Here is a 23,219-nt window from a genome sequence, read left to right on the forward strand (position 1 = left end):
GTAACACACTTCAGTGTGTTTCTGTAAGGTACCATGCATGAGAAACTATCATTTCTAAAGACTGATTAATTAATTTATATTGGTCATGCAGTGTGGAAGATACTACACAAACAAATAAAGAGACATATTCCTTGTTCTGGAGGGCTCATAATTTTAATGGACAATGTACAAATGAAGGGGCGGTAAAGGGATAGAACAGAAATGAAAGTAGTGAAGTTTAGCATGTCTTCTAAACACTGGAAAGATAATTGAGCAAATAATTAAGCAATCAATTTGCAAACATCTAGAACAGTGGTTTTCAAACTTTTTTTCTGTTGACTCAGTTGAAGAAAATTGTTGATGCCCGTGACCCAACAGAGCTGAGGATGAGGGATTTGTGATGTGGGAGGGGGCTCTGAGCTGGGGCAGAGGGTTGGGGTATGGGAGGGGGTCAGGGCTCTGGGCTGGGGGTTCAGGCTCTGGGGTAGGGATGAGGGTTTTGGGGTGCAGGAGGGGGCTCTGGGTTTGGGGGGGAATCAGGACTGGGGCAGGGGATTGGGACACAGGGCTGGGGTGCGAGGTTATCTCAGGTGGCTCCCGGTCAGCGCATTCGCAGGGGTGGCACCGCAGACTGTGCTGCACCCCGGAAGCAGCCAGCAGCAGTTGCAGCTCCTAGCTGGAGGCACGCAAGCGGCTCTGCACAGCTCTTGTCCACAGGCACTGCCCTCCTCAGCTCCCATTGGCTGGGAACACCGGTGCTCAAGGCAGGGGCAGTGCGCGGAGCTCTCTGGTTCCCCCGCCTAGGAGCCGGACCTGCTGCTGGCCACCACCTGGGCGCACCATGGTGTCAGAACAGGAAGGAGCTAGCCTGCCTTAGCTGGGCAGCACTGCCAATAGGACTTTTAACGGCCCGGTCGGCGGTGCTGACCACTGCCACCGTGACCCAGTGCCTTACATTCCACAACCTAGTACTGGGTTGCGAACCGCAGTTTGAAAACCACTGATCTAGAAGAGAACAGTCAGCATGGATTTGTCAAAAACAAATAGTGTCAAACCAACCTGATAGCTTTTTTTGACAGGGTAACGAGCCTTGAGGAAGCGGGAGAAGCGGTAGACACGGTATATCTTGATTTTAGTAAAGTTTTTGAAACTGTCCCACATGACCTTTTCATAAATAAACTCGGGAAATACAACCTAGATGGAGCTACTATAAGGTGGGTTCAAAAGTGGTTGGAAAACCGTTCCCACAGGCCTGGTCTACACTAGGAGTTTATGTCGAATTTAGCACCGTTATATCAAATTAACTCTGCACCCGTCCACACCACGAAGCTATTTAGTTCGACATAGAGGTCTCTTAAATTCGACTTCTGTACTCCTCCCCAACGAGGGGAGTAGCGCTAAATTCGACATGGCCATGTCGAATTAGGCTAGGTGTGGATGGAAATCGACGGTAATAGCTCCGGGAGCTATCCCACAGTGCACCACTCTGTTGACGCTCTGGACAGCAGTCCAAGCTCGGATGCTCTGACCAGCCACACAGGAAAAGCCCCGGGAAAATTTGAATTCCTTTTCCTGTCTGGGCAGTTTGAATCTCATTTCCTGTTTGGACATCGTGGCGAGCTCAGCAGCACTGGCAACGATGCAGAGCTCTCCAACAGAGATGGCCATGCAATCTCAGAATAGAAAGAGGGCCCCAGCATGGACTGATCGGGAAGTCTTGGATCTGATCGCTGTGTGGGGCGATGAGTCCATGCTTTCCGAGCTGCGATCGAAAAGACGGAATGCAAAGATCTACGAGAAGATCTCTAAAGCCATGGCAGAGAGAGGATACAGCCGGGATGCAACGCCGTGCCGCGTGAAAATCAAGGAGCTGAGACAAGGCTACCAGAAGACCAAAGAGGCAAACGGACGCTCCGGATCCCAGCCCCAGATATCCCGTTTCTACGAGGCACTGCATTCCATCCTAGGTGCGGCCGCCACCACTACCCCACCACTGACCGTGGACTCTGAGGATGGGATATTGTCGACGGCCAGTTCCTCGGACATGTTAGCGGACGGGGAAGATGAGGAAGGAGATGAGGAGGACGAGGCAGTCGACAGCGCTTACAACGCTGATTTCCCCGACAGCCAGGATCTCTTCATCACCCTTACAGAGATCCCCTACCAACCGTCCCCAGGCGTTAACCCGGACACAGAATCAGGGGAAGGATCAGTCAGTAAGTGTTTTAAACATGTAAACATTTATTTTTAACAGAACAGGAATATTAACAATATTAACAATGGGTTTTTCATGATTACTTTGCCCTAGGCGCTTCACGTTTCAGTCCTTGGCAGTGCAACTACTGAAAAAAAATCTAACAATGTCCGGTTTAGCATGATTGTTTTGCCCTAGGCGCTCTACTGTTTAGTCCCTGCCAGTGCAGCTACAGTAAAATCCGGTCTATATGTCCGGGGATAGAGCAGAAATCCTCCTGGGACATCTCCACGAAGCTCTCCTGGAGGTAATTGGAAAGCCTTTGCATCAGGTTCCTGGGGAGAGCAGCCTTATTGGGTCCTCCGTGGTAGGAAACGTTTCCGCGCCAGGAGACAAGCAAGTACTCGGGGATCATAGCCTTGCAGAGCATGGCGGCATACGGCCCTGGTCTTTGCAGGCTTTCCCGAAGCATCCGTTCTTTCTCCGTCTCTGAAATCCTCATCAGAGTGATGTCGCTCATGGTGACCTGCTTTGAATTAGGTAGGGGAATGTTAGTATTGGGACTGCTTGCCTGTTCCTTTACAGAACTGTAATCGGCGGTTTAGAGCCACGCGGTGGAGGTGGGAGAGGAGACGCATACAGGGATCTTTCCCTGGGACAGCCGCGAGGGGGTGGGACAGGGGCAGAGTTCATGCTTGCCGGATTGCTGGCAGCAGGGACTGGCATTGCTTTGAACGTGAAAGGAGGCCAGTGCTATTATTAAAGTTTTAAGCAGCCACAAGTCTACGGCTTACCATGTCAGCCTGTTACCCAAATTCCGCTGTCCTGTCCCGCTTGTCTGATCTGCACTGCAAGACCCCAGGCACTGAATGCGAAGGCCGAAAATTCGACCTTGTCCTGAGTGCGCATGTGATAGGTGCTGTGCATGGTCTTGTTCACAGAGAAAGACTATGTTCTTTGTTCAACCAAAAATTTATCTTTCTGAGGAATTCACTCCCTTTTTCCCATCCCACAGCTGCGACTGTCTCCCGAAATACCCTGGCATCACAGTCCCAGAGGCTAGCGCAGATTAGGCGTAGGAAGAAGAGGACACGGGAGGACATGTTCTCGGAACTTATGGGCTGCTCCCGAGCCCAGGCAGCCCGGAAGACCCAGTGGAGGGAGAACTTGTCCCAAATGCACCGATCACACATGGAACGGGAGGAGAGGTGGTGGCAGGAAGACCAGCAGGCGACTCAAACGCTGCTTGGACTAATGAGGGAGCAAACGGACACGCTCCGGCGCCTTGTGGATGTTCTGCAGGACCGGAGGCAGGAGGACAGAGCCCCGCTGCAGTCTATCTCTAACCGCCCTCCCCCGCCACAAAGTCCCATACCCCCCTCACCCAAAGTCCCAAGAAGGAGGGGCGGCAGAGTCCGTGAAAACTCTCACTCCACCCCTGCAGACTGCTCAAGTACCAGAAGGCTCTCATTCCCCAAAATTTGATAAGTCCTTTCCTTCCCGCCTCACCCAAGCCCCCGTCCCAGTTTCATCCCCCAGTTTTATGTGTAGTTGCTAATAAAAAATACGTTTCTGTTAATTACTGTTTCCATCATGTTCTTTTAGAGGAGAGTCTGTTTGAAGGGGGGGAAGGGGGTTGGTAATTGGACAGGACAGTCACCTTTACCAGGGTACAGACGCGGGGGCAGGTTCAGCAGCAGGGCACACACACATTGCATTCACTAGTTACCCTGGTCAGTCTGGGAGGTGGTTTTCATGTTCTGTGTGTGGGGGGGGGAGGGGCTATGTGACTTTGTGGTGGGGGAGGGCGGTTAGAGAAAGCGGTCCTTATCCTGGATCACAGAGCCACGCAGCAGGGGATCTGTAACCGTCCTCCCCCTGCCACAAAGTCACATAGCCCCCACACACAGAGTCCCGAACAGGAGGGGTGGCAGGCTCCGTTGAAACAACCAGTCCACCAGTGCGGAGCCTGTCATTCCTGGAGTTTAGAAGCGTCCTTTGCATCACTACACTACACCCGCTCCCCACCACAGTCTGCGTCCCAGGTTCAACACTTTCCCGCGAAAACAGTAATAAAGAAAACAGTGTTCATTAACAAATTTCCAGTGATTTTATTTTTAAACGTGTGTTGGAAGGGGGTGAACGGGGTGAACGGGGTATGTAACTGGAGAGGATAGTGAACATTTACTGGGTAAAGAAACGGGGGCAGGTTCAGCTTCTCTGTAAACAAACTTAATAGTCACAGGTTACCCTGCTCACTCAGGAACCTAGCTTTCAAAGCCTCCCGGATGCACAGCGCGTCCCGCTGGGCTCTTCTAATCGCACGGCTGTCTGGCTGGGCGTAATCAGCAGCCAGGCTATTTGCCTCAACCTCCCACCCGCCATAAAGGTCTCCCCCTTGCTCTCACAGAGATTGTGGAGCACACAGCAAGCTGCAATAACAATGGGGATATTGGTTTCGCTGAGATCAGAGCGAGTCAGTAAGGTTCTCCATCTCCCCTTGAGACGTCCAAAAGCACACTCCACCACCATTCTGCACTTGCTCAGCCGGTAGTTGAAGAGTTCTATTTCAGTGTCCAGGGCGCCTGTATAGGGCTTCATGAGCCAGGGCATTAGCGGGTAGGCTGGGTCCCCGAGGATTACTATAGGCATCTCCACATCCCCAAGAGTTATTTTGTGGTCCGGGAAGTAAATACCTTCCTGCAGCCGTCTAAACAGACCTGAGTTCCTGAAAACACAAGCGTCATGAACCTTGCCCGGCCATCCGACGTTGATGTTTGTAAAACGTCCCCTATGGTCCACCAGTGCTTGCAGCACCATTGAAAAGTAGCCCTTTCGGTTAATGTACTGGCTGGCCTGGTGGTCCAGTCCCAGGATAGGGATGTGAGTTCCATCTATAGCCCCACCGCAGTTTGGGAATCCCATCGCGGCGAAGCCATCTATGATGACCTCCACGTTTCCCAGGATCACTACCTTTGAGAGCAGTAGCTCAACGATTGCGTTGGCTACTTGCATCACAACAACCCCCACAGTAGATTTGCCCATGCCAAAGGGGTTCGCGACTGATCGGTAGCTGTCCGGTGTTGCAAGCTTCCAGAGGGCTATGGTCACTCGCTTCTGGACAGTCAGGGCTGCTCGCATCCGGGTGTCCTTGCGCTTCAGGGCAGGGGACAGCAACTCACAAAGTTCAAGGAAAGTTCCCTTACGCATGCGAAAGTTTCGCAGCCACTGTGATTCATCCCAGACCTGCAGCACTATGCGGTCCCACCAGTCCGTGCTTGTTTCCCGGGCCCAGAATTGCCGTTCCACAACATCAACATGACCCATTGCCACCATGATGTCCTCGGCGCGGGGTCCCGTGCTTTGTAACAGGTCTGTGCCACTCTCAGACTTCAGGTCCTCACCGCGCTGCCGTAGCCTCCTCGCCCGATTTCTCAGCATCTGCCTCTGGGAAAGGTGGATGATAAGCTGCGAGGTGTTGACAACAGCCATAACTGCAGCGATGGTCACAGCGGGCTCCATGCTCGCAGTGCTGTGGCGTTCGGGCTGTCACTGACCAGAAAAGCGCGCGAACTGATTTCCCGCCGGCGCTTTCACGGAGGGAGGGCGGTGGTGACGGTTGGATGACGACAGTTACCCAAAACCACCCTCGACACATTTTTTTCCCCAGAAGGCATTGGGGGCTCGACCCAGAATTCCAATGGGCAGCGGGGACTGCGGGAACTGTGGGATAGCTTCCCACAGTGCACCGCTTCCAATGTCGACGCTTACCCCGTTAGTGTGGACTCACAAAGTCGAATTACTGTCCTTAGTGTGGACACACACGTTCGACTTTGTAATATCGATTCCACATATTCGATTTAAGTAAAATCGAACTACTCTCATAGTGTAGACATACCCACAGAGTAGTTATCAGTGGTTCACTGTCATGCTGGAAGGGCATAATGAGTGGGGTCCTGCAGAGATCAGTTCTGGATCCAGTTCTGTTCAATATCTTCATCAATGATTTTTGATGATGGCATACAGAGTACTCTTATAAAATTTGCGAATGATACCAAGCTGGGAGGGGTTGCAAGTGCTTTGGAGGATAGGATTAAAATTCAAAATGATCTGGACAAACGGGAGAAATGGTCTGAAGTAAATAGGATGAAATTCAATAAGGACAAATGCAAAGTACTCCACTTAGGATGGAACAATCAGTTGTACACATACAAAATGGGAAATGACTTCCTAGGAAGGAATACTGCGGAAATGGATCTGGGGGTCATAGTGGACCACAAGCTAAATATGAGTCAACAGTGTAATGCTGCTGCAAAAAAAGTGAACATCATTCTCGGATGTATTAGCAGGAGTATTGTAAGCAAGACATGAGAAGTAATTCTTCCGCTCTACTCCGTGCTGATTAGGCCTCAGCTGGACTATTATGTCCAGTTCTGGATGCCACATTTCACGAAAGATGTGGAGAAACTGGAGAAAGTCCAGAGAAGAGCAACAAAAATGATTAAAGGTCTAGAAAACATGACCTATGAGGGAAGATGAAAAAAATTGGATTTGTCTAGTCTGGAACAGAGAATACTGAGAGGGGGCATAACAGTTTTCAAGTATGTAAAAAGTCGTTCCAAGGAGGAGGAAGAAAAATTGTCTGAGGATAGGACTAGAAGCAATGGGCTTAAATTGCAGCAAAGGAGGTTTAGGTTGGACATTAAGAAACACTTCCTAAGTCTCAGGATGGTTAAGCACTGGAATAAATTGCCCATGGAGGTTGTGGAATCTCCGTCATTGGAGATTTTTAAGAGCAGATTAGACAAACACCAGTCAGAAATGGTCTAGATAATTAGTCCTGCCACGAGTGCAGGGGACTGGACTAGATGCCCTCTTGAGGTCCCTTCTAGTTCTGTGATTCTATGATTCTGAAAAAAAAAGTTTTAATATTGATTGTATTCCATGGATAAATGGAAGTTATTTCTTGAAGCATATTGCATTAAGATGAGATGTTTTCATCATTCTGTGTAATACTACCTGCCAGTAATTCACTTGAATAGCCAGTGACCTCTACTTTGAACAGTAGTGACATTAGCTGTCCAAGGTCCCATGCTTGCATTAAAATCCATTATCACTGACTCTTACATCTGTTTGGAATCCCATTCAGGTCCCTTTCTAGAAGGGACAGTCCTTTTTTTTTTGTTTCTTTTAAAGGGCTGGTCTACACTTGGGGGGGGGATCGATCTAAGATACGCAACTTGAAGTATCTTAGATCAAATTACCTGGGGTCCACACAGCGCGGGATCGACGGCCATGGCTCCCCCGTCGACTGCGCTACCGCCGCTCGCTGTGGTGGAGTTCCGGAGTCGACGGTGAGCGCGTTCGGGGATCGATATATCGCGTCTTAACGAAACGCGATATATCGATCCCGGATAAATCGATTGCTACCCGCCGATACGGCGGGTAGTGAAGACGTACCCAAAGGCACCAAGTGTCAGTTACACTAAGGTCATTTTACCCCACTTTGTAAAGGAGCCGTAGTGTAACTGACAATTGCAATTCAAAATGGGTATAAATGAAAAAATAGGCCCCAAATATTGGTCCTTTCCCCTAAACGCATGCTGTCCGTCTAAATAGCTACTACTTCCTCTGCTCCTGTGTGTGTTACTCAAGTCTGAGATATTGTACATAGATCAAATATGATTGCTGAGTATAGCTATTACTATTTCTTTAGTTGTGTTAAAATAGCTATTCTTTAGCTAGTCAGTCATGACTGAAATGTTATCTCATAGAGCTGGAAGGGATCCTGAAAGGTCATCGAGTCCAGCCCCCCCGCCTTCACTAGCAGGACCAAGTACTGATTTTGCCCCAGATCCCTAAATAGCCCCCTTAAGGATTGGACTCACAACCTTGTGTTTAACAGGCCAATGCTCAAACCACTGAGCTATCCCTCCCCCTGCACTCATACAGCAACACATATTTAAGAATAACAGCATACTGACTAGCAAATTTCACATGGTCTGCACTATGAAATCTTACAGTATTGTTAGCATTTTGAAGAAGTTATCTTGAGATTTGGTCATCAAGTTATAGCAGCAAATTAACTTTGATAATTATACATAATAAGGCTATATAATGCAACTCAGATAATGGGATTTTAATTTACCAATCCATCTTGTGAACAAGTACAAGATATAGCAGTCGGCAGCCACACTGCTTTACACAGCTTCAATACTAGTTGTATTCTCTATGTTTTTCTGCCCACTTGTGGGGCTCTTCTTTATGCAATCCCACCAGGAAAACAGATTTTGCTTTCATTTCTGAGACCTATTAAAATTCATTCAGACAAAGATGAGTTATGTCTTTTTAATTGTTTCAGTTTTCCTGTGTAAAAAACACAGAAAAACACTGTACATACAAACAGTGGAACCACCTAGCTCTAAGAGTCTCCTCCTTTCCAGTTTCTGACTCTAAACATTAGCCTTCTCTTTTTTCACAGGTGATTTACCTTTTGTGTCCCTTTCATGAGGCGCAGTAGGCTTTCATTATTACACACACTATTAGATAAAATAACAAGCCACATCTGAAATACATATTTGATTGTTTAATGGCAGGAAGAGATACCACAGTATGTCAATAACAACAGCTTACCTTCTGTGCCAGCTTCTGTCAATGGCAGAAAATCATAAGCTATTAGAAGAATATTTCTATGCATTATGTGGAAATAAAATAAATAAATATGTAAATAAAATAGGTGCCTATTGTAATTTGATTAAGTTGCATACAATACTTCCAAGTTCATTGATTAGATGGGTCAACCTCAGGGTTCAAGTAACCACTCAGTCAGTGTCAAATGTAATTTCTACATCACAGCAAATCTACCAAGTTTAAACTTTTATTTGCTTCTGAAAAGACAATCCTATAAGTATGCTGTATCTATGCAACTATATGGTGGAACTGTGTGGAAACTGGAATTTCCATTTAGTGGGAATTTTCATGATTTTCTAAATTCTTTTTCATCCTGAACTGACACAAAAGAGTTTCAAAATTCCCCATGAAACATTTTTATTTTCAAAAATTTCCTTTGTGCCAAACATTTAGACTTTGACATTAGATTATATATTATAATATATATTACTATTTTTAAAAAAAAAGTCAGTTTGAAACAAAAAATTGAAGTGTTCCATTGTGAAAATATAAAAACAAAATGTTCTGACATTATCAAAAACACTTTGTTTTCATTTTTTTCTAAATGAAATGTCACCAGAATTCACATGTTCCTGCCAAAAGTTTTTATTTCAATGAAACATTTTCCAATGGAAAAGTTTAACTACAAGTAGAAAGGTAGTAGTTGTTTTGATCAAACACAAAGAAGCCACACAGAGGAGAAAGTTGAAGCAACTAAATATGATGCATAAAAGGATCCTAAAAATCAATGCTCCAAGATTTCTAAAATAACTGAACTGTTTGGGTTGAAATTTTTCATTCTGTTCATCTAGCTCAGGCTAAATGTTTTTGGAAAGTTTCAGCTAAAATGGTTCAGTCATTTCCAAGAAAGAGATTAGGGTAAAATACATTGTTTTGCCAGTTATAACAGTTCTGGTGACCTTTTGTTGAAAAGTTCTAGTGCCTGCATACTTTGGAACAGGGAATTGAAATTTGGCACACAAGTGGTCTTCGTGTCAAGGATATGCCTTTTGCTGCTCCTGTGAAAATCAGCCCATATCTGGTGAAGTTATAAACCTTCAGAAAAATCTTATTTTGCAGATGATCAGTAGAAACTTTGGAGATTTTAGCTGCTGAACTGTAAGAAGATTCTGTCCTCATTGGGCATGCGCTAAACCCTCACACGTGCTAGAACTGACCAGACTGTGCATGCAACCAGGGGCATCTTGGGCATGGGTTCATGGGTTCAACTGCACCCACAGAAATCATGAAACCAAGGGTGCAAAAACATGCAAAGAGGAACTTCTCCTGGGCCAGTGCAGAGGGGGGGTCCCAAGTGGGGAGAGGATTGCAGAGTGAGCCCACCCTGCAGCATTGGCTCCTGTCCCATGGGGCGGGGCCCAGCTCCCTGCTTTTGGCATTGCAACCTGAGGGAGGACTGGGACAAACCTGAGTGGCACTGCAATCCTATGCATTGGGTTGCAAAACCATTCACATAAATTTGGCCCAGACACCCCTCTGCCAAGATGGAGGGGCAACTGGATTACATCTGAGTAGCACTGCGACCCCACGTTCCAGGTTGCAACTCCTGGACCCAGGCCCAGCCTTGTGGGACAGGAGCCACCGCTGTGGGTGAAAGGCCTCCCCTCTGCACTGGGCCAAGATTACGGTTGTGGTGCTGGTCCAGAAGCAATGAGACAGAATACTTCTTGGGCACAGGGCGGGTTGGAGTGTCTCACTTAGGGATTTCTGAGCAGGGAAGTTGCCTGTTTGTTCCTACTTCTATTCAGGGAACCAGGACTTGGCACATATTTTTGTGAACAAACAAGATTACATCAGGAATTTACCTGGCTCCATGCCATTGATTTCTCATCCAAATGGAAGCCTCCCTGCACGGCCCTAAATTTGGGCTACTGCTCAGAGAGAAGTGCAAAAGTATCAGTAATGTAGATAGGACCTCATTGCCACAGCCCAGCAGTTAAACTAAGCTAATTTTAATATTTGTAACATGTAGCTTAAAGTTCACTGTTTATACAGTACCGGTACATCTTGTTTTAATAAATAAATTCAGAAGCAATAGAGATGCTATAAATACAGAAGCGTACATGCATAGACCCAACACTTCCTGGAATACACTCAATCTCCAGCAGAATATAACCATGATTAAATGTTGTCTATTATCTGACAGCAAGCCCTGTTTATTTTCCATTCACCATTCTGGTTATTTTCCATTCACCATTGTTCTGAATAATGATATCTGTTATGGGCTTTGGTAGTCATGAATTATTTGACATATAAAACTGCTGCTGTTCATTTTTACTGATAAGTGAGATGCTATATTTCACAAAATTTACAAGGTGAATATTTTCTTGTTAAATAGGATTGTGTGCATAACATTGTGTGTGGTTGCAATCCTTCTCCCATTGATTTCCAAGGCAGTTTTGCCATCTGATTTTTAAAGAGAACAGAACCAGACCACATAATGGTGAAGTGCTTCAGCTATAAGAAGCAATCCTGGTGTTTATAGAAATTATAGATGGACAAGACCTATTAGCTGGCCTAGTCCATCCTAACTATGTGAAAGGTTTCCAACCAGGAAGTTCTGTAGCTTACATTTTGCCAAGCCTTGAGTGTTAAAATTTAGGGAAAGCACATTCACACGTACTTACAAATTAACTGAATCCTTCCTTTATAACCATCAGAGAACAGTTTATTTCTCCCAATATTCCAGTGCATCTTTACTTTTAATTGAGCACAACAATGTATTTATTAAACCTCACTTTATAAGACCTCTGTACTCTTGGAGGATATTCTGTTTACTGGTAATCAAGACATTCAATATCATTTTCATTTCTTCTATACACCCAAAGAGGCCAATATTGGAATTTGGCTTGTACCATATACAAATGACTGGAATAGGTAGGTTTCTTATATTGTACACTCAGACATTAAAATGTTTCTAAAGTGCTGTTAATTTTTTAAAACAAAACAGACATATATAAAAAGTTACCACAAACTCAGAATAATAAGATAAAAAACAGCAGTTCTTGGAAGACATTAAAATGTTCTTCCAGAATAAAGCAGCCTGTTCTTGAATTTGAAATACAAATCTCAAAATAAAGTGAATGTGTTAAAGAAACTGTATTTATTCTCATATGATCATAGTAATTATTGAAAAAAACACCTAGATGAGTCAGGTCATCCTGATCTTTCACCCTTAAATTCCATGAGTAGATCAAATAAGACTTCTCATGAAAATTATCCCTATAAGGATGGGTTTACAAGATCAGCCCCCACGTTGCTCCCTGCAGCTCATTTCTACTGCTTGACCCAATCCAGTTTAAGTGTTTCATATTATTGACAATTGTTATTTATCTTACCCTAGTAGATAAAAAGCCCACAAAAAAGATCAGAGCCCTGTTGTCCTAGACTCAGAGACGGAGCTTGCTCCACAGAGTTTACAGTTTAAATAGACAAGACAGGCAAATGGTGGGAGAAAGAAAGTGTTATTATTCATGCTTTGCCACTGGGGAACTATGGCACAGATGAATAAATCACTTGCTCAAGGAATAAAGAAATTCTGTGGCAGAGCTTTGCAAACACTGAGCCCAGATCGCCTGAGTCTGAGACCAGTGCCTGGACCAGAAGATCATCTTTTCTCTAAGATGCACATCCTGGAGCTTTCATCCCTTTCCTAGGGAGACTATTGTACAGAAGAAGATCTCACTTAGACTTTACTGTTGGAGTTTTCCCAATAATCTATTCATATTTTCTCTCTCTCTTTCTCAATATCACCCCATTTTTCCTAGTTAGATTCTCTGGTCCTAACAAATAATTGGTTTCTCCCTTGATCTTTACACTCTTCATAACAACATTTGCATTTTGTTATTATGTCCCATCTCAGTGATCTCTTAGCCAAGCAATACCTATTTAGTTCTCTTAGTGGTAGACTACCTTCTGATCTTGTGGCATAGGGAAGAGCTGTCAGGGCGGCAACTCGCTCAGAAAGGGGCAGGAACAAGAAGAGAAAGTCTGGTCCCACTCCACTCCGCAGCCCAGCCTTCCTACTAGCTTCTACCCCTCAAAAGTGAGCCCTTAACCTTTCCTCACAAGACAATCACTTCAGCCATTAATACTTTTTGCCCTCAGCTCCCTATACCTAATTGGTTATTCTGTGTTTTTGAAGTTTGGTGCCCAGAAATTAACACAAATAACCCAGGTGCAGTTGTGCCATCACCACAGAGAGAGGGACTATTCTTTTCTTCGTGCCACGCAGAGGCCTCTGCATAAGTGGCCAAAAATTGTACTGAAGTATTTTGCTGCTATTCTAGACCACAAATTCAAATTCATGCCTTATTTACCACCCACAATCACTTCTAAAAGCTTAATGGTCTCTTGTGTGGGGCAGACCGGCCCTTGAATGGTTCCAGAATATGAGAGTGACAAAGGCAGCTTGAAGTCTCCTTTGCTCCCCCTTTTCCCCTCTACTCCTGCACTCAGCACAGGAACAGAGTATCAAAGATTGCCAGGTAAACAATGTTGGAGGTGGTGGAGGAGAGTGGTAGCCAGGAACTGGCGGTGTTTTCTCCCCTTTGAAATCTGCTCCCAGAGCAGTTTTCTCTAGGCCAATACACTTTCTCTCCTGAGTTTAGGTTAGAAAAAAGCTGAACTAAGAGCAGTGCACAAAGACTCTGCTTCTTTTTCAAAAGTTAAAGGAAGGTATCAGTTCATGATCTTCTTGGATTAAAGTCTCTGGGTGGGCTCAGCTGGAGGGCCTCCAGGGTTTTCAGCTGTAATAGCAAAATGTGGACAATTTAAACTAGTGCTAACAAGAGTCTAATGGAGTCCCTGAATCTGGAGCAATTGGGATACATAACCAAACGGGTCTTCTTAACCCTTGAATTTCTGTCAAAGCATCCACTGTCCCTCTCTTACTCTGTTTCAGTTGTGTAATTATCAACAATAATATAAAAAAAGCATTAATTTAATTCTGCTCGAAGATGGAACAGCAGGCAGCCTGCTGAAACTACAATGAAGGCTCCAGCAAACAGTGTAATGTTTATTTATTTACCATTACTTTTGGACCGTCTGCATTCCAATCTATACAAGGGACCTTGGAGGCTGTGTGTGTGTTTTAATGATCTCTGTGAAAAGGGTAACAAAACAGTCTGAAATAAGATGACTTTAAAAAAAAAAAAAGCCTAAAATGAATGCAGCCTTTAGCTGTTCTGCATAGTAGTCCAATATCTGATTTAGAGGCAGGCAATTTGGAAACAAAAATGCATTTCACAAGCGAAGTGTGTTCAAAAATAATTAAAACCCAAAATAGCTTGGATTAAAAAAAAAATGCTGCCAATTCCATCCCTCTTTCTTGCATCCCGTTTTTCAGTTAGTAATTGGAAAACAGATATTAGAGAATATTGTGAATGTTGACAGACTTGATATACTACTTTTAAATTATTTTACTTTTAAGGCCCCTAATATTGGAAGGAGGCTATTTGGAGGCAGGAGAAAATCAACTCTCAAAACAAGTCAGCAACACTATTTAAATCCCAGCACTTCAAAATAGGCGAGCCCACCAATGACAACTTGAGGGGCTGTGTTTGTTGTGATAATGCAATTCCATTCTTAAGAGTTGGGATTGAATTACAAAGACTCTTGTTCTCTGAAATTGCTTGAAGAGATGGATTGTTGGTCATTTCTATTTGCTATTGATATGGAAGAAATCAAGCAGCAGAAAATGTGGAGGAAAAGTGCAACATTCACAACTGTGGGATTAATCACCAGAATGAGAGAGATGATAGTAAGCATTGGTCCAGCTCATTTAGATTTATGTTCTTCATTTAGAGACAGCCTGTGTTACCCTTAGTTACACTGAGTAGTGCTTATCTCCATGAGTGGTCCTTCAAGGGCTACTCTAGGAATGATGGAATCTCATGTTGGTTTTGAAGACCCTTCACAGTTTATCTTATGCTACCATTATCTCTATTCACTATTAAAGTGTAATTTCCTGCATCTGATCAGCCAATATTGCCAGCCTTCATAGATCTCTTGTTACATTTTCAAACAATCAACTTTGAGCTTTCTCCTATGCAACTCGTTCATGCTTGGGAATAGTTTTCCTCAAAACTTCTGCAAAGCCACCTCCTAGTCCGCCTTCAAATCCCTCCTTAAAAAAAAAACAACCCTGTCCTTTGCCACAATGCCTACAAAAACTTGACCACAGCACACCAGCAGCCCAACTGTTAACATTGCCTATCACATTGCCATTTGTCTCAATGTTTCCTTGTGTTCCTGTCTGACTGTATCCACCTGTTGTCTCTTGTCTTATCTTTTTTTTCTGTTTTTGTAGAGCAGCACCTAATCTGTGACCAGGGATCCTACAATATAAACAATAACAATGATATTCTGGTGAATTCACACCAGATCTATATAGAATAGTACTATCATTTTCCTACTCTTCCATGTGATCTTCTATATGTAAACATCCAAGAGTAGCATGATTTTTTTTTCAAATGTCCCCTTACTATGAGCTCATACTTAGTTTGCTATCTATCACCCCTAGGTCTTTCTCAGACTTTTTAATACATTTATCTAGTCTGCAGAACACTGGATTATGCGATTCTCTCCATTGTGATCAATCACTTTTCTATGTGCCACTGTTTTTAAAAACAAAACGCTGGCAGCCTATTATTCTCTCAGATTCTCCAACGCCAAATAGCACATTCATCAATGTCTGCCCATATATAGTTATGCATGGTACTTTGTTATTTTTTATAGTATTTGTTGCTCAAGGTCATGATCAAACTAGATGTTCCTCAGCAAATGCAAACAACTGGAGGAAGCCTGTTTCTTTAGTAACTACAGGTTTCTCCTTCTGAGGGTTCAGCCAGCTATTTGAGAACAGCAACTGCAGTCCCTCAGAGAAATGTGTCTCAGATAGCAAATGGAAGAAAAATTCAAGTATCATATTAACACGTTATATGCATAAATGAGCTTATTACTCTATATTGTCAACAGTCAATTCCATGTTGCTGCCAGGTTGTATTTTTCAGCTATCAAAGATAATGCTTTCTTAAATATAATTTTCTGTAATATACACAAGATATAGGCTTGATTTTGAACTAACAACAGTTTTACCGCAGTATAGATTCACCTATTTTATTATTGTTTTCCTGAAAATATCAGGTGCAAGTGAATGGAAAATCAGGCTCCATATCTTCTACAGCTGGTCAAATTATACATTGTTAACAAATTGTCCAAAGACTTTTGCTCATTTTTTCTGTTAGCAAGTCACTAGTGAACTGACCCTAAAAATTCTCCTTAGCTCTTTGTTACACACAGACCTTTTTTTATGCAAATAAATGTCAGGCTACAGGTTACAGAAACATGCTCACTTTGACTACCTGTTAGGGTACATCTATACTTACCCGCTGGTTCGGCGGCAAGCAATCGAACTTCTGGGTTCGATTTATCGCGTCTTGTCTGGACGCGATAAATCGAACCCAGAAGTGCTCGCCGTCGACTCCGGTACTCCTGCTCGGCGAGACGAGTACGCAGAGTCGACGGGGGAGCCTGCCTGCCGCATCTGGACCGCGGTAAGTTCGAACTAAGGTACGTCGACTTCAGCTACGTTATTCACGTAGCTGAAGTTGTGTATCTGAGTTCGAATTGGGGGGTTAGTGTAGACCAGGCCTTAGTCAATTAATGGGAATACTTGTGTGACTGAAATTACTCTCATATGACTATGTGCTTCACTGGGTCAGAGTAATAGTTACAAGTAGAAATGCAGCCAGTTGCAATATCTTTAATAGAGCTGGTCAGAAATGTTTCAACTGAACATTTTTCCATTGGAAAATGGCAGTTCACCAAGGAGGTTTCTCAGGTGCAGGATGGTCAAAACCAGAGGAAAAATGAATGAGAAACCAGCCAACACCAGAATAGCCAAAATCTGGTGGTTAGGGAACTTGCCTCGGATATGGGTGATTCAGGTTCAAGTTCCTGTTCTGCCTGATTCAGAATTGGTCTCTCCCACTGGCCGAGTGAATGTTTAATTATGATACAAAGTGGAACAGCTCCAACAGAATAAACTGAGAATTAGGCAGAGCAGCAATTTGAACTAGAGTCTCCCACATTTCTGAGAAGTGTAAAATGTGTGTGGCTCAGGAGTGCAGTCCTCTGCAGGAAATCAAGCTCATCATAATCCTAGTCTTCTCTCCTGCTTCTCATGGCTGAATATAGTACATCAAGTACACAAGGAATCATTGAGACTACTCACATCTTTAAGGTTAGTCACGAGCTTAAATTCCTCACTGGATTGGAACATAAGGCTACTACAAATATCTGTCACTCTTGTCCTATAAAACTCACACAAGTCATAGCAGATTTGTTTTAAAAATCAAATGAATAGTCACAAAAGTTTGTGCATTGTCTCGCCACTATTTAGCATTCCATCTAATATATTCACATTTTCATATATTAATCCCACACTGCAATATAAAGCATATTTTATATAATATAATGCATATTTTCCAAGTGTGCTGAAATAAATATTCACCGTCTTACATTTTATGAATCATTAACTTATGCTATGCCTAAACTTGTGAGCTAGGGGTATGATTCCCACCTCATGTAGACATTTGCACTGTTCTCATTGAGCTAGCATGCTAAAAACAGTAGTGTAGCTGGGATAGCACAGGCAGTGGTGAAAGGCAGCAGCAAATGGCAACACAGATGAGCTGTGCTGAGTACAAATGCACCAGATCTGGTAGGTACTTACTCAGCACAGCTAGCCTGTTTGGCCGCTCACCACTGCCTGTGTTACCCCAGCTACTCTATTATTTTTAGCATGCTAGCTCAATAGGAGCTAGTGCGAGTACATCTACATGAGCTGGGAATCATACACCAGCTTAGAGAGTAGACATACCCTTTGATACGCAATTTCAGTAAGGCAAACCAGACCTTCCCCATATGGGGGCGGAGGGGTGGGGGAGGAGTACTGTCCTCTCAAGGTCTTCTGATCTTTTCAGACACTAATTCAATATTCCTCCATGCTTTCTTTCTTGACTAAATATTCTTCTGATCAGAAGTTGTCACCTTGTATACATAGATGTATGGAAAATCCACCTCCTCAGTGTTGATCACCTTCTCCATTATGCATGTATAGAGTAGAAATGGTGACCACAGACAGCCGGTCATGGCTCCCTTATTTGGAGCCATCTGCCTCCAGAGTGAGTTAAAACTGCATAGGAATAGCTCTAATTTATGTCACTGCCTAATGCCAGAGGAGAATCAGGATTACACTCCACTGCCTTCATCACCTCATACTGTAGGCTGGTGACTGTGCCTGGCCCTGGAGGTAGCTATGCCCCTGCACCAGCTTTAAGTCCCCTGCATAGGGAGGAATTGTCTTCTGGCATCTCCAGTTAATTCAGCCCCTCCCAACCCCTGAACAAACATTCCTGTTTTTTCTGGTTATGCAAATCAGCTTTAAACTCAGTTTAAATGGCCAGTCCAGGACAACCCCTGCCAGGGAAACATCCAGTGGCTGTAAGGCTGCTGCGGCAGGTCATTCTCTTCCCACGTCCTAGTGTATGGGGTGTGCAAAGGAAAACAGGGCACGTGTCTGGCCAATCCACAGCTGCAATAACAGTCCTCATGGTCCATTGGCAGGCTGCTCTATTTTATGCTGGAAATCTGTCAAGCGCCTAGTGGCCCCAAGATTCAGGGAATGAAAAGTAGCTTAGATGCTAAGCACAGTTTAGCTGGTTCAAAATATTTAGGCCTCCAGCTTTAAGTGCAAACCTTAAGTATTTTATCAGTGACCAGATTTTTCCCCCCCACTCACTTTGTGTGTAAGTACTCCCTCCTTTCATCTCCCATGGGGGTCTTAAATTTTTCAAGGCACTGTTACAATTATTAAAATTGGATATAAATTAGATATAAATGAATCTGTTTGATGAACATTAAATCTAATTTATCTCCGTAACATGTCAGTCAGGTGGTTTCTGTAAGGAATAATTCAGTAATGTTTTCATACATAATCACCAGCATAAATAACTTGCTTGGAGGTGACCGTCAACATATTCAATATATAATAAAAATAACACTTTTCATATTCTAAGTGATCTTCAAACATTGTCCAATCCTGCAAGCTTTTGAGCATCTCCTGACAAGTGATGAGTGTCCAGTCAACTTCAGAAGCTACTATGTCAATTTCAATGGAATGCACACATTAACTAGTCATGAAAGATGGGTTTATAGTGGAAGCCTACGGAATACAGTAAATGCTGCTTGTTTCTAATAAGCCTAGATAGGCTAAAAGGCTACATATTAGTCATCATAGCTGAGGAGTTCTAATGCTGGCTATGACAGATTTTGTGAGCTTTGTGCCTCTGGGTAATTTTTACAGTATTGTGATCTTTAATTAGATAACACTCCCAGTGCTTCCATGTCCTGAGAGGTATTGCACATTCTTGATTTACATTTAACTTTTCCCTACACATAAAAACAAAACAGAAGGAGGATATTTAACATGACAAGATGGTATTCGCTGTTCAGTCTATTCATATAAACACAGTTTTGTTTGGTAATCCATATGCATGTCTAGTTCAACCTGGCATGGAACCTTCTGAGCCAGTGAAATTGATCTGATCCTGCAAAATGCTGAGCAAACTCAGCTCCCATTAAGAGTGGTTATAATCTCACTAAGACTATCTCAGTGAGAACTTGCAGAATCAGGCCCTAATTGCTTAAGCACAAAACTTCCCCAGGGGTTCCATGTCATGAAATGTTCCAGGTGTCTTTTACCAAATTGAGCCATTGGGAAATCGCCTTAATAATGAAACAAAAAGCAAATAAAAACAAGCCCCTTTGAAATAATATCTTGGTCCACATCAAGCAAAAGACCAGGGGCTAGCTTCACAAATGAATTTAGGTGCAGTCACACTGAGCATTGCCTTGCCTAAATGTTAGGTCCCCAGAAAACTACTGGGATTCAGAAACCTGAGATTGGTACCTAGGCTCCTGATACAATGAATGAAAAAAGATAGGAGTCTCAGAATGGGATTCACAAAAGCCAGCATGCTAGGCGGCTCTTTGCCTAAAATAACTAATGGGAGATACCAAGCCAAGAGGTATGTGCTAAGCCCCACCCCTCTCAAGAGGTTTGGCCCCAAAGTCTGGGCTTCAAGGTGATGCATCCCTTGGGCTTGGGATTCTCACCTGCAAACTCTCTTGGTGTTAGACACCTATGCCAATTTAGCAAGAAGCTGGGGGTAGGGTAAGGAGGAGGATCTGCCTTATAACTAGACTGAAGGATCCCCACATCAGAATATCCCATAACCCAGTGGTTAGGGCACTCAGTTGAGAGTTGACACAGTTCAAATCCCTTCTTCTCAGATAGAAGTAGGACTTGAACCATGAGTGACCACTGGGATGAAAGTTATGAAGCAGATACTCCTTCCCCTTGGCCATCTTCTGTAAGTTCACCTGTTAGAGACTGAATCTGGTAGGCAAGGTCTGAGCATGCTTACTGGATCAAGCCCCACAAGTGACTTAGGCAGAGAAACACCTATCATCCCCTGCTTCATGCATTGCTCTGGTGTGGGGCTACAGTGTGCATGCACAGAAGTGGAAACATAGGCCCTTAGGAAATTTATACTACAAAAATTTAGGTACTGAGTGAGTTTAGGCATCTACAATGTTCAAAAGCAACTTAGCAGGGATTCTGTGAATCCCAGTGGGTCCTGGGATTAGATGCTTAAAGTGTCAGGTAGGTGTCTAGGCCCTTTTGTGAACCTAACACCAAAAGTAAAAACTTGCAAACAAGGGGAAAAATGAAATCAAAAGTCCAAGTGAAAAACACTATGTGCGTGGTTTAAAAAATTACAATGATTAAAGATATAGGAGGCCATAAACGTCAACTACAGGCTTCAGTCAAAAATTAGAGCGAGAGAGAGAGAGAGATTACGCTAATTATTTGAGGTAGATAACTTAAGTTTAGCTGAGAAACAGTATTTAAAATGTGTTAGTCCTCAGTACAAGCAATCTGTTCTACATTATATGCACTTAGTCCTATTATACTTCAATAAGTATTTATTTGTATCACATGTAATTTTCATTAACTAAACAGGCAGAAGTTTCCATTACTTGCTATGGTTAAAAATAAATAAATAAAAAATAAAAGCTTCATTTAATTCCAGGTTATGATTCACTTGATCTCTCTTGTTGCCTAAGTCTTCATGATTTAAAAAAAAAAAAAAAAAAAAAAATTTAAATTTTGAAAAATATATACAAAATTGTTATGCCTTCAGAATAACTAAAGGGAAATTATGGACCAGAGCAGAGAGTCTACACAAGTGCTATGTACCACTTAAGGCCTATGTAAACCTTTGGGGCAAATCTATCTAGTGAACATAAAACCTAAGTCAACTGGGCTGTGTAATGGGTAGCTCCATAGGCAGGCTCTGGTGCAGAATTCCCTTGTCCTCCACTCTGTTATATAACTACCTCAACGAAGGCCTGGGTGGACAGGAAATTCTGTAAATGCTTACACACCCAGACTTATCTCACTTGTGCCCTGTTTTACCCATGCCCATATCCTGCCACCTATCACTCTAGCAGAACTAAGCTCATCGCCACACAAACCTATAATTCTTGCCCCAAAATACTTAAATCTTGTCCTTCCTCCTTGTATCCTAGAACTGCACCAGTTCCAATGCCAAAGGAGACTCTGACTCTGGAGGCCACAGTGAAGGAGTAGAACTGGACCCTCAAGAGGAGGGTAAGTGGAATATAGAGCCCTGAATGGGGTGGAACAGTACATGTCCCAGTTTCATGGTAACTGCACCTGTATTCCCCCACTCTGTGGTCCACTCCAGGAATGCCCAGTCAGGTCTTAGGTCTCTGGCAGTCTCTGGCTAGGGACCTTTGTACAGTCCCTTTTGACCAGGTCCTGTTCATTTGCTGGATCAGAAAAAAGGTTCTGAGCCAATCTAAACCCAGGGTGGTTTTTTTTTTTTTAATTATTTCAAAAGCCTTTTTTGGTCTGTTGATTTCTGGTCTGGAAAGCCCAATTTAAACCAATATATATGCAAATCTCCTTAGAATGTGGTACATTCCTGGCAGTGTTTACAACCTAAGTGATTCACCCTGTTTTTGGCTCCTGATTGTGGTAACCCTCCCTCCAGTAACTCCATACAATCTCTGGTCCACAGTGATAGGTAAACATCATACAGTATGGTCCCCTAAGATATCTGATGGGATTGCAATAGCTGTCACACATGTATTGGAAGTTGGATGGAAATTTTCTGTGAAATGTTTTTGACAGAAAATATCAATTCAGCAAAGTGAAATGTTTCATGGAAACATGTCAATTTCAACAAAATGTTGTTTAGAAAAGAAAAAAAAAACCCTGAACATTGAGATACGGTTGAAACATTCCTTTTGGGAATCTGAACCAACTTTTCATCAAAAATTTGTTATTCTATAATAAAATGTAAAAGTCAAAATCAGAGCAAAATGTTTTGATATGATCAAAATGAAATGTTTCAGTCACCCTCCCCCTTTTTAAAATTTTGTTTATGGGAAATTTCAAACGCTTTTTTGTTTATGTTCCATTTTGGAATGGAACAAATATCAAAGCTGCAGCATTTCCCATTAAATGGAAAATTTGGTCCCTGACCAGTTCTAGTTGAAATATTTACTCATGGACAAATCGTGGACCCTGAAAAAAGCCTAAGCATATGAAGTTGGTGCAGGGAAACATGATAGGGTTCAGAAGTGGGACTGGAAGCAGAGGACCACAACTGTTGTACGTTGCAGGCTATATGTGGGAGAATGACCACATGTTCCATGTGATCATAGAAAGGGTCCCTTGGGAGCTAGTCCACAGAGCACAAGGCTGTTTTTTGCACCTTTTGTGCAGGCTCCTGGGTTCTTGACGTCCCTGCCCAACAGAAACTCACCAACTAAACTGCAGTCAGGTCATCCGAGCACAGAGAAGAGAAAGCAGGATCTGCCTCATGGAGTCAGTTGTAATTCTTGATATTATGGGAAGATCTCTGAGATAAAGAGAACAATGAAGTGAGACTCGCTGTGGCTGATGTATGGTTACAGGCAATGACATCAACATATAAATCTGCTCAGGATTATTTTTATTAGGGAATCAATTTTAAAAAGGACATTCTTTTTTCAGAAACCATTGAAAGGAGCATATGGGGGAACCTCAGCTAATACTTCAGCCCATGCTCAGAATAGCAGCCAACAGTAATGCATAAAACTTCCGGGTTACTAGAGAAGGTTCCTTCCCACCAAACCCTTCTTGCATCTCCCGCATAAAGCCTGCTTGTTCAGGCTTTCTGTGGGGGGGAAGAAAGATATGGACCTTACAAATTAT

The sequence above is a fragment of the Emys orbicularis genome, chromosome 6 (assembly GCF_028017835.1).
Source record: "Emys orbicularis isolate rEmyOrb1 chromosome 6, rEmyOrb1.hap1, whole genome shotgun sequence".
Taxonomy (NCBI): Eukaryota; Metazoa; Chordata; order Testudines; family Emydidae; genus Emys; species Emys orbicularis.